We start from the raw sequence: 14,650 nt of genomic DNA, 5'->3' as shown, positions 1-14,650 counted from the left end.
ATCAGTGATGACGGATGGATCATCTATACTTACATTCAAACGAGTACTTATAGCATATCCTTCCTAGGAGTACAAAATGTGAAGGATGCTGTGAAGTACTCAAACCTATGAGGGTAAGAGTTGGGAATGAAAGGAAGGTGGCAAATATCATCGAAATGGTTGCTACGCCTACAAATGTTCCTAACCCACATTAACATGAAGAAAATGGTTGAACATGAGTTTGATCCCCCTACATCAAATTTTATATATACTCCACCCAAATTAGTAAGAATCTTATTTTGTGTAGAGGCAGAGATCTCCATGTTTGAATAAAATGCTCTACCAATATACATTCTCCTTAATGCTTAAAGAAATCTTCCAACCTTCTGTTTCTAACAATCTCTTAACACGTCTACCACCGATAAAAAGTTCATCAAAACTATCCATATCAATATAGTAAGAGAAATTATCTGGGTGAGGGAGAAGATAGAAACTAGACATAATGTGTACAGTAATTAAAAATTCCCAGAATTTTTAAAAGTCGTTTAGGTTATGAAATAAATTATAGAAGTGAGAATTACTAATGAAAATAGTAATTTTCCAATATCAGTGTTCCAACTTCGAAAAATAAAAACAATTAATATACAATGAATTTTTGAACATTAAATATATAGATAGAAAGATGAAGATTCTAGTTTAATAATCTATAAAGTTTTGTGCATGAAACTCAATGAAAATAGCAGTCGTATGATGTTCAATATTTACTATTTAGAGTTTCGAGGATAACATAATAGCACTACTTCCACTCAATAACACTTAAATGAATGCATGATCATACATTTCACAATTTTATTAATACAACACATACAAAATCATTCAATCAATCACATAAAATCACAATCAAAATTAGAACTTTAAAGGCTTATAAATTCTTTCCGACCTTCAAGACAATATCCATGTTAGTAATATGCCCTAAAGGCCAATCGAATGGTGTTTGTTTGTTTAGGGTATTATTGTATTTGAATAGCATTTTGATATTTATAAAATGGCAAAGTTATCAACATTCATAAATTTAATTTAATGAATATAGTCCAAGAAGTAAAATAGTTAAGGAACACATTCTCGAGTTTGTCGAGAATATGAAACATGCATCCTTTGTACTATACTTCTAAAATAGTTCCTAGTGGTGGATTTATGATTGGACATTATAAATTTCTATAAACACTAGTATGTGTTATGACTCCTTATGGTATGTGATACTAAAATGAATGGTGAGTTTCATATTATTGACATGAGATGTCAAGTCAAACACATAGGTACTTATTGAGAGAATGAGTTTACTGAACTTGACCAAATATAGTAAGCCATATGGTTTTGAGTGTTAATGGCTTATTATACATTGTAATAGACACTATGTTTAGTAATGGTCTTCAGACCTGAGGCATAACAGATGTCTTATACATAGAAATCTCTGATATGTGAAAGTATAATGATTGATTCCTAATCAAGGAATAGATCTAGCAATAGCTGTCATGGTTGGCTATGTATGAAGACAAGTGTATGGCCAATATGGAATTCATCACTTTGTAATATACAAAAAGGATGTCCCTATGAGATAATATGAATTGGCATGAGAAATCCTTGGCCAAGGTGAAATATATTTGAAGGAGTTCAAATTATATTTTCATGCCAAGTTCATTTAGATTTATTTTGAGATAAAGCATAACTGCTTAACATAATAAACCATAAGCCGTGCTTTTCTCTAGACATGGATGATGAAGAGACCAAGACATAGAGATACAATGGAATAGGTTCTATAGATCCAACAATTCTTGTTATTTGGATAGTTGTGATATACTGCTAGGTATCACTCATGACTTGTAGAAACCTTAAGATTAATATTGGTATAGCGTATTACCAATGCATCTTAAGGTCATTAGAAAAGTTCTAATTAATGATTAAAGAGTTTAACATCATTTAATGAATAAAGAGTTATCATTAAAATAGTTCTACTACCTTATAACTAAGAACCTAAAAGGTCACACACCAAATAGAAATGAAAAAGGAGTTACTAGAAAATGAGAAGTTAAATTTCCTAATTTTAGGAAAATCAATATTTATATTATAATTCATTAAGAATGAATATATATATAAATATATCTTAAATATGATTTAAGATAGAAATTTAGATGTTCCATAAATAGTTTAAGGAACAAAATAAATTTCATAAATCCTCAATTAAACATTATGTAATATCGAGCACGTAAAATTACCATTTTGGACATGTTCCGGTTCATATATGATTATGGACTTCTAGATCAATTTTGGGTTTAGAATTTTGGGTTTTTATTGGATCTAATATGGATTAAGAGAAAGCATTAGAACATGTCACAAAAGAAGCCCACATTTAACTATTTGATTTGATCAAAATGGGATTAATTAATTAAAATTATGAAATTAATTAATTTATCTATTTATTTATTTGATTAAATAATTTATTGAAGTGATAAGATCACTTTCAATAAATAATGGCAAAGTGGGTGGGTCTAGCACATGATAATGTTTGGTGCCATTATTGGAGATAATGGTGGCTTTATTTGGTGGAATGAATCATCATGAACTAGCATTCATGTTTCTTCATTATCTCTCTCATTTCTAAACGAAATTTCGAGATTCCAAATCCTATGAACTCTTAGAACATTTCTAAGTGTGGAATGACTAGAGGAATCACAATTGGGGTGCTTAAAGGATCTCAGATCGTGGCAAAACAGAAGCTGTTCGTGCAGAGCTCTATTTTCTGGACAGTGTTCGTAGCTTGCTGTTTTCAGTCATTTTCTCCTACTTCATGAAGTCATTTTTGAAACTACAAGTGAGGTAATTAAACTTCAATCTTTCCTCTTGATTTACGTTTTTGAATGAAGTCGATCCGAGGGTTCTAGAGCTTCCGCCATCCGTTTTAATTTTAGTGCACAAAAGTTGCTTTATTAGGAACCTCATGGACAAATGTTGTCCTTCAAGTGGCATCAGAGCCATCTTCATTCAATTTTGAATTTTTGAAGCATGATTTATGTTATTTCGATTTATAATGGTATGAAGGATGATCATGGAAAGACCTAGATATTTTATGATATATTTATGTCATGTGATGATTGAATATATGCGTGATTGAATGAGCTATTGATTTATTTGTTGATTTGGCCGATTTCTAAAGGCTTAAATGGTTGTAATATTTTTAAATAGGGACTTGCATGTCTCTCCTTCTATTAAGATCTGATTGTATCCCATTACCCCTAAATTTGTACCCCAATTCTTCTAAATATGTAATTTCTACAAGATGATTGTAAAAGGAGGGACGATGTATTTACAATGCCTTGGAGGTTGGAGCAAGAAGACTTTATGGATCGTTGCAGCACTTCCAATGATATTTTGGCCTCTCAAATAGAATCTAATAATTGTAATAATTTGAGGCATAAGATGTCTCATAATCATTATTGTTTGCTTGATACCTAGGTGGACCTTAAAACCAATTTTGGCTCAAATTGGTTTTATTAGAAAATTCCATGATCATCCTTGGTTGGTTTGTCTATAATATGCATGAGATGTATATTAGGGTGCTTAGACATATTTGAATATTGAAAATGGAATAACATGCTAAAAAGTGAGACCATAATAATGACCAAATACTCCCTAATTAAATAAATATAATTATTGTTAAGTTGTAATGATGAATATTGAGAATATCCATCACGGCCTACTAATACCAATGGAATATTTAAAATATTTTATGCTTGGGCTAGTTGTCATGGATACATGGGCTACTCATTCATTAAAATGTTGAAAACAAACCATATATCATACGATGATGCATAATTCATACATTAAGCTACCAAGAACTGTTAGGTGAGGTTAGTAAGATGTTTTGAAATATGCAAGGGTATTAGGGTAAACTTAACTAAATCATTTATACTAAGAACTGTTAGGTGAGGTATTAATGATTTAGAGGCCGAAGGATAATCGGTACATGCATGAGATGCATTTGGTAAGAGTTACCTACTCATTATAATAAGTAAGCCAAGAACTGTTAGGTGAGGTAAACTTATGCTAATGAGAATCCGATTCCTACTAGAAACTTTTACCAATGAGAGTTTCCGTTTCGTGCATATGGGAGTGTAATGAAATGATAAAATAGTGGGAGGTACTATTTGGTTTAAAGACCAAAATCAAATAGATTATAATAAAATAAAATGCTAATAATTTAATTTATATTTTCTACAGAAATATTTAATAATGAATAATCCGTTGGCACGAATTCTGGAAAACTACTATTTGACGGGACCCAATTACGTTGATTGGTTCAGAAATTTAAGAATTGTTCTTAATTATGAGAGAATTAGCTATGTTCTTGATACACCTAAGCCAAATGAAATTCCTGAGGGAGCAAGTGAGGCAAAACGTGTCACTTATCAGAAGTGGCAAGATGATGACCTAAGTGCTAAAAGCTATATATTGGCATCGATGTCCACTGAACTACAAAGGCAACATGGAAAATATGCCTAATGCAAGTTCCATGATACTTCATCTACAAGAGTTGTATGGTGAACAAAGCAGAACAGTTAGATATAAGATATCTAAGAAACTGTTCAGAATGAGAATGACTGAAGGATCGGTCAATGAGCATGTACTAAAAATGATTGACTACATAGAGCAGCTGGAAGCTCTTAATTTCTCAATGGATGGGGAATTAGCTATCGACCTTATCCTACAATCCTTGCCAGACTCATTCTCTCAATTTATCATGAATTTTAACATGAATAAAATGGAGTGCAGTCTTGCTGAACTGCTAAAGATGCTTAATACTGCTGAAAGTTGCATAAAGAAGCCAAAAGATGTTATGGCTATAGAAGGGCCCTCAACTAAAAAGGGTAAAAAGAAAAAGTTTCAACCCAAGGCTAAAGGTGGGATTAAGAAGGGGAAAGCTAATAAGCCCAATGACAAGGGAAAATGTTTCCATTGCGGTAAGGATGGGCATTGGAAGAGGAATTGCAAAGCTTACCTCAACAGCTTGAAAGTCAAGCCTAAAGAGAATCCTTCTGAAGGTATGCTCATTATTGAAACTAATATTTCAATTATTTATTCTACTTCTTGGATTTTAGATTCTGCTGCAACCACACATATTTGTATGTCAATGCAGGATCTGAAAAGAAGTAGAAGACTTAAACAAGGAGAAGTGTCTCTTAGAGTGGGAAATGGAGCAATGGTTGCTGCCTCAGCTATAGGGACATTTTTCTTCAAAATGACATCTGGGCATGTAATAAGTTTGAATGATTGTTTATTTGTTCCTTCTGCTGTAAGGAACATAGTTTCAATTTCATGTTTATGCAAAGACAATTATGAATTTTATTTTAGAAATAAAATTTGTAACATTTATCATGAGAATAAATATGTTGCACATGGTACTTTAGATAATGATCTTTATGTACTAAACATGAAAGAAAATAATGAGCATGTTGTGAATGTAAATACCATAACACATAAACGTGAAAGAGAAGAAATAAGCCCCAAATATAAGTGGCATTTAAGGCTAGGTCATATTGGAGAAGATAGAGTCACAAAATTGGCTAAAGATGGACTAATAGGTCCATTTGGTTTAGAACCTTATCCAACTTGTGAATCATGTCTTCAAGGAAAAATGACCAGGGCACCCTTCGTTGGACGAAGTACAAGGGCCACTGATTTACTTGAACTTATACATACTGATGTATGTGGGCCATTTAATGAAATGGCAAGCGATGGATATTACTACTTCATAACTTTTATCGACGATCACTCAAGGTATAGTTCAGTATACTTAATGAAGTATAAATCTAAAGCCTTTGAAAAGTTCAAAGAATACCGAAATGAAGTAGAGAAACAGATTGGAAAAGTTATTAAAACCTTACGATCAGATCGAGGTGGTGAATATCTCAGTAGAGAATTCCAGTCTTACTTTAAAGAAAATGGTATTGTTTCACAATGGACACCTCCAGGTACACCAGAGCTTAATGGAGTATCTGAGAGGAGAAATCACACACTGTTAGACATGGTGCGATCAATGGTGAGTTATACAGACTTACCAATTTCTCTTTGGGGATATGCTCTCCTTACTGCAACATATGTACTAAACAGAGTACCTTCCAAGTCTGTACCTAAAATACCATATGAGATATGGTATGGTAAATAACCAAGCCTAAATCATCTTAGGATTTGGGGATGTCCTGTTTTTATCAAGAGACTCAAGAGTGAGAAACTTAAAGCTAAAGCGGATAATGGGAGGTTCATTGGATACCCAAAGGAAACTTTGGGTTATTACTTTTACATCCAATCTGACCAAAGGGTATTGGTCAGTAGAAATGCCATATTTCTTGAAAAAGAGTTTATTCAAGAAGGTGGACAAGGAAGAAAATTAGAATTTATTGAGAATTCTAATGAGGATAAATCCAATGAAGAGCCTATTCAAGTACAAACACAAGGAACACAGCAGCTCCGTAGATCTAGTAGGATAATTCACCCACCAGAAAGATATGGTTTACTTCATCAGATGAACGATATATTTTTATTGGGTGATACGGATCATAGAGATGATCCTACTAGTTACGAAGAGGCAATATCAAATATTGACTCTAAGAAATGGCTTGAAGCCATGGATTTAGAGATGGACTCTATGAGAACCAACCAAGTCTGGACTATAGTGGATCCACCCGAAGGTATTATACCTATCGGATGCAAGTGGATCTTCAAGAGGAAGATAGGCTTAGATGGAAAGGTAGAGACCTATAAAGCAAGGTTGGTAGCTAAAGGTTATCGTCAAATACAAGGTATAGACTATGAGGAAACCTTTTCACCAGTAGCCATGCTAAAGTCCATCAGAATCTTATTGGCTATAGCAGCATATTATGACTATGAGATTTGGCAAATGGATGTCAAAACTGCATTTCTTAATGGGTACATTGAGGAAGATATCTATATGATACAACCTTGTGGTTTTGAATCTAAGACAAATCCTCATAAAGTATGCAAGCTAAGAAAGTCCATTTATGGGCTAAGACAAGCCTCCAGGAGCTGGAACATCCGATTTGATGATGCAATCAAATCATTTGGTTTCATCAAGAATGAGGATGAACCATGTGTTTATAAAAGGGTCAGTGGGAGTGCAATAACTTTCCTTGTGCTATATGTAAATGACATATTGCTTATAGGAAATGACATTGGACAAATGTCTTCTGTCAAAATTTGGCTTTCTCAAAACTTCTCCATGAAAGACCTAGGAGATGCAATGTATATCTTGGGAATCAGGATTTATAGAGATAGATCCAGAAGATTAATAGGTCTATGTCAAGCTAAGTACATAGAAAAGATATTAAAGAAATTTAATGTGTGGGATTCCAAAAGGGGTTTTATACCCTTCAGACATGGAATTAATCTCTCTAAAAGCATGAGTCCTAAAACTTATGATGAGAGAGAGCGAATGAATAAGATTCCATATGCTTCTGCAATTGGAAGTCTTATGTATGCTATGCTATGTACTAGACCGGATATAGCTCATGCAGTGAGTGTCACTAGCAGATACCAGAGTAATCCGGGTGAGGAACATTGGACCGCAGTTAAGAATATCTTTAAGTACTTAAGAAGAACTAAAGATTTGTTCTTAACATATGGAGAGGGTGAGCTAAAAATTGGCTTCACAGATTCAGATTTCCAGTCAGATGTAGATGATAGAAAATCTACATCAGGATTTTTATTCACTATCAATGGTGGAGCAGTAAGTTGGAAAAGTTCTAAGCAAGCAACTACTGCATATTCAACTACTGAAGCGGAATATATAGCTGCATCAGATGCAGCAAAAGAAGCAGTTTCGATACGGAAGTTTATTCAACAACTTGGAGTGGTTCCAACCATAGCATTGCCACTCTCATTATATTGTGGCAACAATGGAGCTATAGCACAAGCTAAGGAACCAAGGTCTCACCAGAAGTCCAAACACATTGAGAGAAGATATCACATTATCAGAGAAATCATTGGAAGGAGTGATATCACTATGCAGAAAGTAGCCTCCGCTGATAACACTGCGGATCCTCTAACTAAAGCACTTACTCAACAGCAGTTAGATCGTCATCTTGAGAAGATGGGTATGAGATACCATAGCGATTGGCTTTAGTGCAAGTGGGAGATTGTTAATAATATGCCCTAAAGGCCAATCGAATGGTGTTTGTTTGTTTAGGGTATTATTGTATTTGAATAGCATTTTGATATTTATAAAATGGCAAAGTTATCAACATTCATAAATTTAATTTAATGAATATAGTCCAAGAAGTAAAATAGTTAAGGAACACATTCTCGAGTTTGTTGAGAATATGAAACGTGCATCCTTTGTACTATACTTCTAAAATAGTTCCTAGTGGTGGATTTATGATTGGACATTATAAATTCCTATAAACACTAGTATGTGTTATGACTCCTTATGGTATGTGATATTAAAATGGATGGTGAGTTTCATATCATTGACATGACATGTCAAGTCAAACACAGAGGTACTTGTTGAGAGAACGAGTTTACTGAACTTAACCAAATATAGTAAGCCATATCGTTTTGAGTGTTAATGGCTTATTATACATTGTAAGAAACACTATGTTTAGTAATGGTCTTTAGACCTGAGGTATAACAGATGTCTTATACATAGACATCTCTGATATGTGAAAGCATAATGATTGATTCTTAATGAAGGAATAAATCTAGCAATAGCTGTCATGGTTGGCTATGTATGAAGACAAGTGTATGGCCAATATGGAATTCATCACTTTGTAATATACAAAAAGGATGTCCCTATGAGATAATATGAATTGGCATGAGAAATCCTTGGCCAAGGTGAAATATATTTGAAGGAGTTCAAATTATATTTTCATGCCAAGTTCATTTAGATTTATTTTGAGATAAAGCATAACTGCTTAACATAATAAACCATAAGCCGTGCTTTTCTCTGGACATGGATGATGAAGAGACCAAGACATAGAGATACAATGGAATAGGTTCTATAGATCCAACAATTCTTGTTATTTGGATAGTTGTGATATACTGCTAGGTGTCACTCATGACTTGTAGAAACCTTAAGATTAATACTGGTAAAACGTATTAGCAATGCATCTTAAGGTCATTAGAAAAGTTCTAATTGATGATTAAAGAGTTTAGCATCATTTAATGAATAAAGAGTTATCATTAAAATAGTTCTACTACCTTATAACTAAGAACCTAAAAGGTCACACACCAAATAGAAATGAAAAAGGAGTTACTAGAAAATGAGAAGTTAAATTTCCTAATTTTAGGAAAATAAATATTTATATTATAATTCATTAAGAATGAATATATATATAAATATATCTTAAATATGATTTAAGATAGAAATTTAGATGTTCCATAAATAGTTTAAGGAACAAAATAAATTTCATAAATCCTCAATTAAACATTATGTAATATCGAGCACGTAAAATTACCATTTTGGACATGTTCCGGTTCATATATGATTATGGACTTCTAGATCAATTTTGGGTTTAGAATTTTGGGTTTTTATTGGATTTAATATGGATTAAGAGAAAGCATTAGAACATGTCACAAAAGAAGCCCACATTTAACCATTTGATTTGATCAAAATGGGATTAATTAATTAATTACGAAATTAATTAATTTATCTATTTATTTATTTGATTAAATAATTTATTGAAGTGATAAGATCACTTTCAATAAATAATGGCAAAGTGGGTGGGTCTAGCACATGATAATGTTTGGTGCCATTATTGGAGATAATGATGGCTTTATTTGGTGGAATGAATCATCATGAACTAGCATTCATGTTTCTTCATTATCTCTCTCATTTCTGAACGAAATTTCGAGATTCCAAATCCTATGAACTCCTAGAACATTTCTAAGTGTGGACTGACTAGAGGCATCACAATTGGGGTGCTTAAAGGATCTCAGATCGTGGCAAAACAGAAGCTGTTCGTGCAGAGCTCTATTTTCTGGACAGTGTTCGTAGCCTGCGGTTTTCAGTCATTTTCTCCTACTTCACGAAGTCTTTTTTGAAACTACAAGTGAGATAATTAAACTTCAATCTTTCCTCTTGATTTTCGTTTTTGAATGAAGTCAATCCGAGGTTTCTAGAGCTTCCGCCATCCGTTTTAATTTTACTGCACAAAAGTTGCGTTATTAGGAACCTCATGGACAAATGTTGTCCTTCAATCCAAGCTCAAGAACTCCTTTAATAGGAAATAGGAACACAATCAAAATCTTCCCCTTCTCTTATTCAAAAACATGAATTTATTCTTATTTTGGTTGTTGTATTCTTTTTTTTTTAATTAGCCTCTAGGGTTTTGAGAAACAAATAACGTAGAGGAAGTTTTTATAAGCCAAGCCTTTTTAAAACCCTTACCCATTAAGGAATTTATTTCCTTTTTAAATAAGGTGTTTAATAAATAAATAAATAAACTAAGGGATTTAAGATTTAAAAGAAATAAAATAAAATACAATAAAATACCCTTGAATACATTAACCCAAAATGTTATATTCTATAAAATAGATTACAATAATAATAATATAACAAAAACAATAGGTGTTACAAATGTGGGTGCTTAATTTGGCCAAAAATTGGTGAAAATCCAACCAATTTTGAAGATGACTGTTCAGCTCACAGTTATGGTTTCAAATTGGGAATTTCTTATTTTGGCTTTCAAATATTGTTTCGATGATGAAGAAATGAAGTTTAGGAGGTTTATAATGATTGTGGAGGTTCAATTTTGCAAGAAACCTCAAGAAAATGATGAACGAGAGAGAAAACACTACTGTCACAGCCTAGAGAGAAAACAGTGTAGGGTTAGCGCTAATGAGGAAGAAAACCTAGGAATAGTTCTATCATTGCATGAAAACGACAAGCCACTTTTTGAAATCGATTAACCGTTGACATCTAGAAACATAAAGAACCTTTGAACACACAAATGATTCACTATTTATGGATATTGATTAACAGGTAGTTTATAGAGCACACCCTCTAAGTCTCTATTTTTAAACGATTATTAGTTTATTCTGAAATGGCTAGCCATTTATTTTAACTATAATTTTGCATGTCCGTTTTGATTTTTGGCCAATAATTGTTCATTTCAAGGTTATTTCATGAACTCAAAATGTCTCAAAGGCCATTTTTAATGCATGAAAAATGAATGCATACAAATTTCAAAATCAATCAACACATACAAACACAATAAATAACTTCAATATCATATGTAGACATGTTAATGTGAAAATCTAAAAAAAAAAATAGTACGAACACACACACATAACCTTAATAACATATATAGACATGTCAATGTAAAAATTTCATCATTTCAAGTTCATGTTGAATTTTGATAAATTGATCATCACTAAGGGGTTTCATGAAGATATCCGCATGTTGTTTATTGTTGGAACAAATTCTAATATTATGTCCTCTTTTTTAACATTATATCTCAAGAAATGATGTTGAATCTCTATATGCTTGGTCTTGGAACGATGAATGGGAATTTTTGATAGATTTATAGCACTAGTATTGTCACACATGATAGATATATGATCAAGTTTAATCCTGTAGTCTCTAAGAGTTTGTTTCATCCATATGGCTTGCGCACAACAACTACCGATAACAATATATTCAACCTCAGTTGTTGAAAGAGCAACTGAATTTTATTTCTTACTAAACCAAGAGACTAGTGAGTGATCTAGAAAGTGACTTTTCTTGTACTTTTCTTGTCGACTATGTATCTGGCAAAGTCGGCATCCGAATAACATGTTAAATCTATGTGAGTCCCTCTAAGATACTAAAGACCTAGATCAATTTTCTTACTCAAACAATGAAAAATTGTTTTAGCAGCAAGCAAATGAGATTCCTTGGGACATGATTGAAATCTTGCAAATAAGCATACACTAAAAATGATATTAGGCCTACTAGCAATTAAGTAAAGTAAAGATCCAATCATACCTTGATAAGTTTTGACATCAACTTCTTTACCTTTTTCATCTTTGTCAAGCTTGATTGTTGAGCTCATTTGAGAGCTTTTAGCCTTTTCATTTTCAAATCCAATTTTTTTGAGTAAATCTCTCAAATATTTTGCTTGATTGATGAAGATTCCTTATCCATTTTGTCTTATTTATAGTCCAAAGAAATACTTTAACTCTCTTATTACGCTCATCTCAAATTCTTTGCTCATACAAGATGAAACTTCCTTACAAAAAGACTCACTAATATAACCAAAGATAATATCACCAACATAAATTTGAACAATGAATATATCTTCATTCTCATGCTTAATAAAAAGTGTATTATCCACTTTTCCCATTGAAAAATTATTTTCCAAAAGAAATCTACTAAGCCTTTCATACCATACTCTAGGCGCTTGCTCTAAATCATATAAAGTTTCGGACAACTTATAAATATGATTTAGAAATTTTTTATTTTCAAAACCAGGGGTTGTTTTACATAAACTTCTTTTATAATATAATCATTCAAGAAAGCACTCTTAACATCCATTTGATATAAAAAGAAATCCTTATGACATGCAAATGCTAAGAGGATCCTAATAGATTCTAATCTGGCTATGTGAGCAAAGGTTTCATCAAAATCAATTCTTTCTTCCTGGTTGTACGCTTGAGCCACTAGTCTAGCTTTATTCTTTACAACCATACCAAATTCATCCATTTTATTCTTAAATACCAATTTAGTGCTTATTACAAATTGATGTTCTAGTTTAAAAATAAGTTTATACACATTGTTTCTCTTAAATTGATTTAACTCTTCTTGCAAAACCATAATCCAAGAGTAATCATTTTCAGCATCAGAAAGCGATTTGGTTCAATTTGAGATATGAATGCAGTAAGCTCACAAGTATTTCTAAGTGATGATCTAGTAGTTACACCTTGTGAAGGATCCTAGATACCCATTTAGTGCCTATTACAGATTTATGTTTTGGTTTAAGAATAAGTTTCCATACACTGTTTCTCTCAAATTGATTTGACTCTTCTTGCATAGCCATAATCCAAGATTCATCATTTCTAGCATCAAAAAATGATTTTGGTTCTATTTGAGATATCAATTCAGCATGCTCACAAGTATTTTTAAGTGATAATCTAGTAGTTACACTCCTTGGGGAGTGTTTGAGAATTACCTTTATTATGATTTTGCTTAATTAGCTTGTTTTTATTAGATCATCTTTCTTGTTTTTTGAAGACTCTTCTTTTTGTGACTCTTTATCTACATTATCATTAACAACTTTCCCCATAAAGGAAGGATCAAGATTCATCAAACATAACATGCTTGGATTCTTCAACAACTAAGGTTCTTGTATTTGAATACTAAAAAAAGATATCAACATCATATTTAGATCAAATTTACCAGGATTGTCTTTTGTATTTGATATAAAATATTTGCATCTAAAAACTTTAAAATAACCAATATTGGTTTTCTATCTTTCCAAAGCTTATAAGGATTTTTACTAGGGTAAGGTCTAATCAACATACGATTTAAAACATAATAAGCAGTGTTGATGACTTCGACCTAATAATATTTTGGTAAAACATGTTCATTTACCATGGTCCTAGCTATTTATTAAAGAAACCTATTCTTTCTCTCAACTACTCAATTTTGTTATAGAGTCCTTGGTGATGAGAATTGATGGTCAATGCCAAAGTTATTGCAAAAATTTCTAAGATCGTGATTTTTAAATTCTCCACCATGATAAGTTGTAATGCAAGAAATAACATATCCTTTTTTTCATTTTGAACCTTTTTTATAGAAAATTTTGAAATCATCAAAGATATCATCCTTATTAGCAAAGAACAATATCCATATGTATATAGAATAATCATCTACAATTACAAATGCATAATATTTACCATTTAGACTAACATATCTAGAAGGTTCAAACAAATCTATATGAAGAAGTTGAAGTGGTTTTGAAGTGGAAATATGATTTTTTTTTTCGAAAGAGGTTTTGATTTGTTTTCCAATTTGACAAGTTTTACAAATTTTATCTTTTTGAAACCTAATTTTTGGAAGACCTTTAACTAAATTATTTTTCAAAATTTTTAAAATCACATTCATGCTTGCATGACCTAGTCTTCTATATTATAATCAACTATCATCATGTAATGTAGAAAAAACATTTATCATGTGATGATGCGCAATCTATAGTAATGGCATATACATTAACACATCTTTCTAATAAACAAAATTTTGCTATCACATACATTCTCAATGACACATTTTATTTTATTAAAAATAACTCTACAGCCTTTATCGCACAATTAACTAATATTAACTAATTTGTGTTTCAAATTTTCAACTAAACATACATTTTCAATAAAGGTAAAGGAATTTTACCGACATTACCAATACCAATAATATTTGTTTTTTGAATTATCTCCAAAGGATAATTCTCTACCATTTTTTATCTTGATAAAACTAAAAGACAAAGAGTAATTGCCTATAATATGTCTCGAGCATCTGTTGTCCAAGCACCATTTGTTCTTCATCTTCTATGATCCCTGCAGAAGAAATCTCAAGTTCTACGTACACAAAACGTTTTGGGTCCTTGAGCGTTAGTAATGGTTCTTTTTAGAA

The sequence above is a fragment of the Citrus clementina genome, unplaced genomic scaffold, assembly GCF_000493195.1.
Source record: "Citrus clementina cultivar Clemenules unplaced genomic scaffold, Citrus_clementina_v1.0 scaffold_9, whole genome shotgun sequence".
Lineage (NCBI taxonomy): Eukaryota > Viridiplantae > Streptophyta > Magnoliopsida > Sapindales > Rutaceae > Citrus > Citrus x clementina.
Note: the sequence above shows the minus strand (reverse complement) of the source record.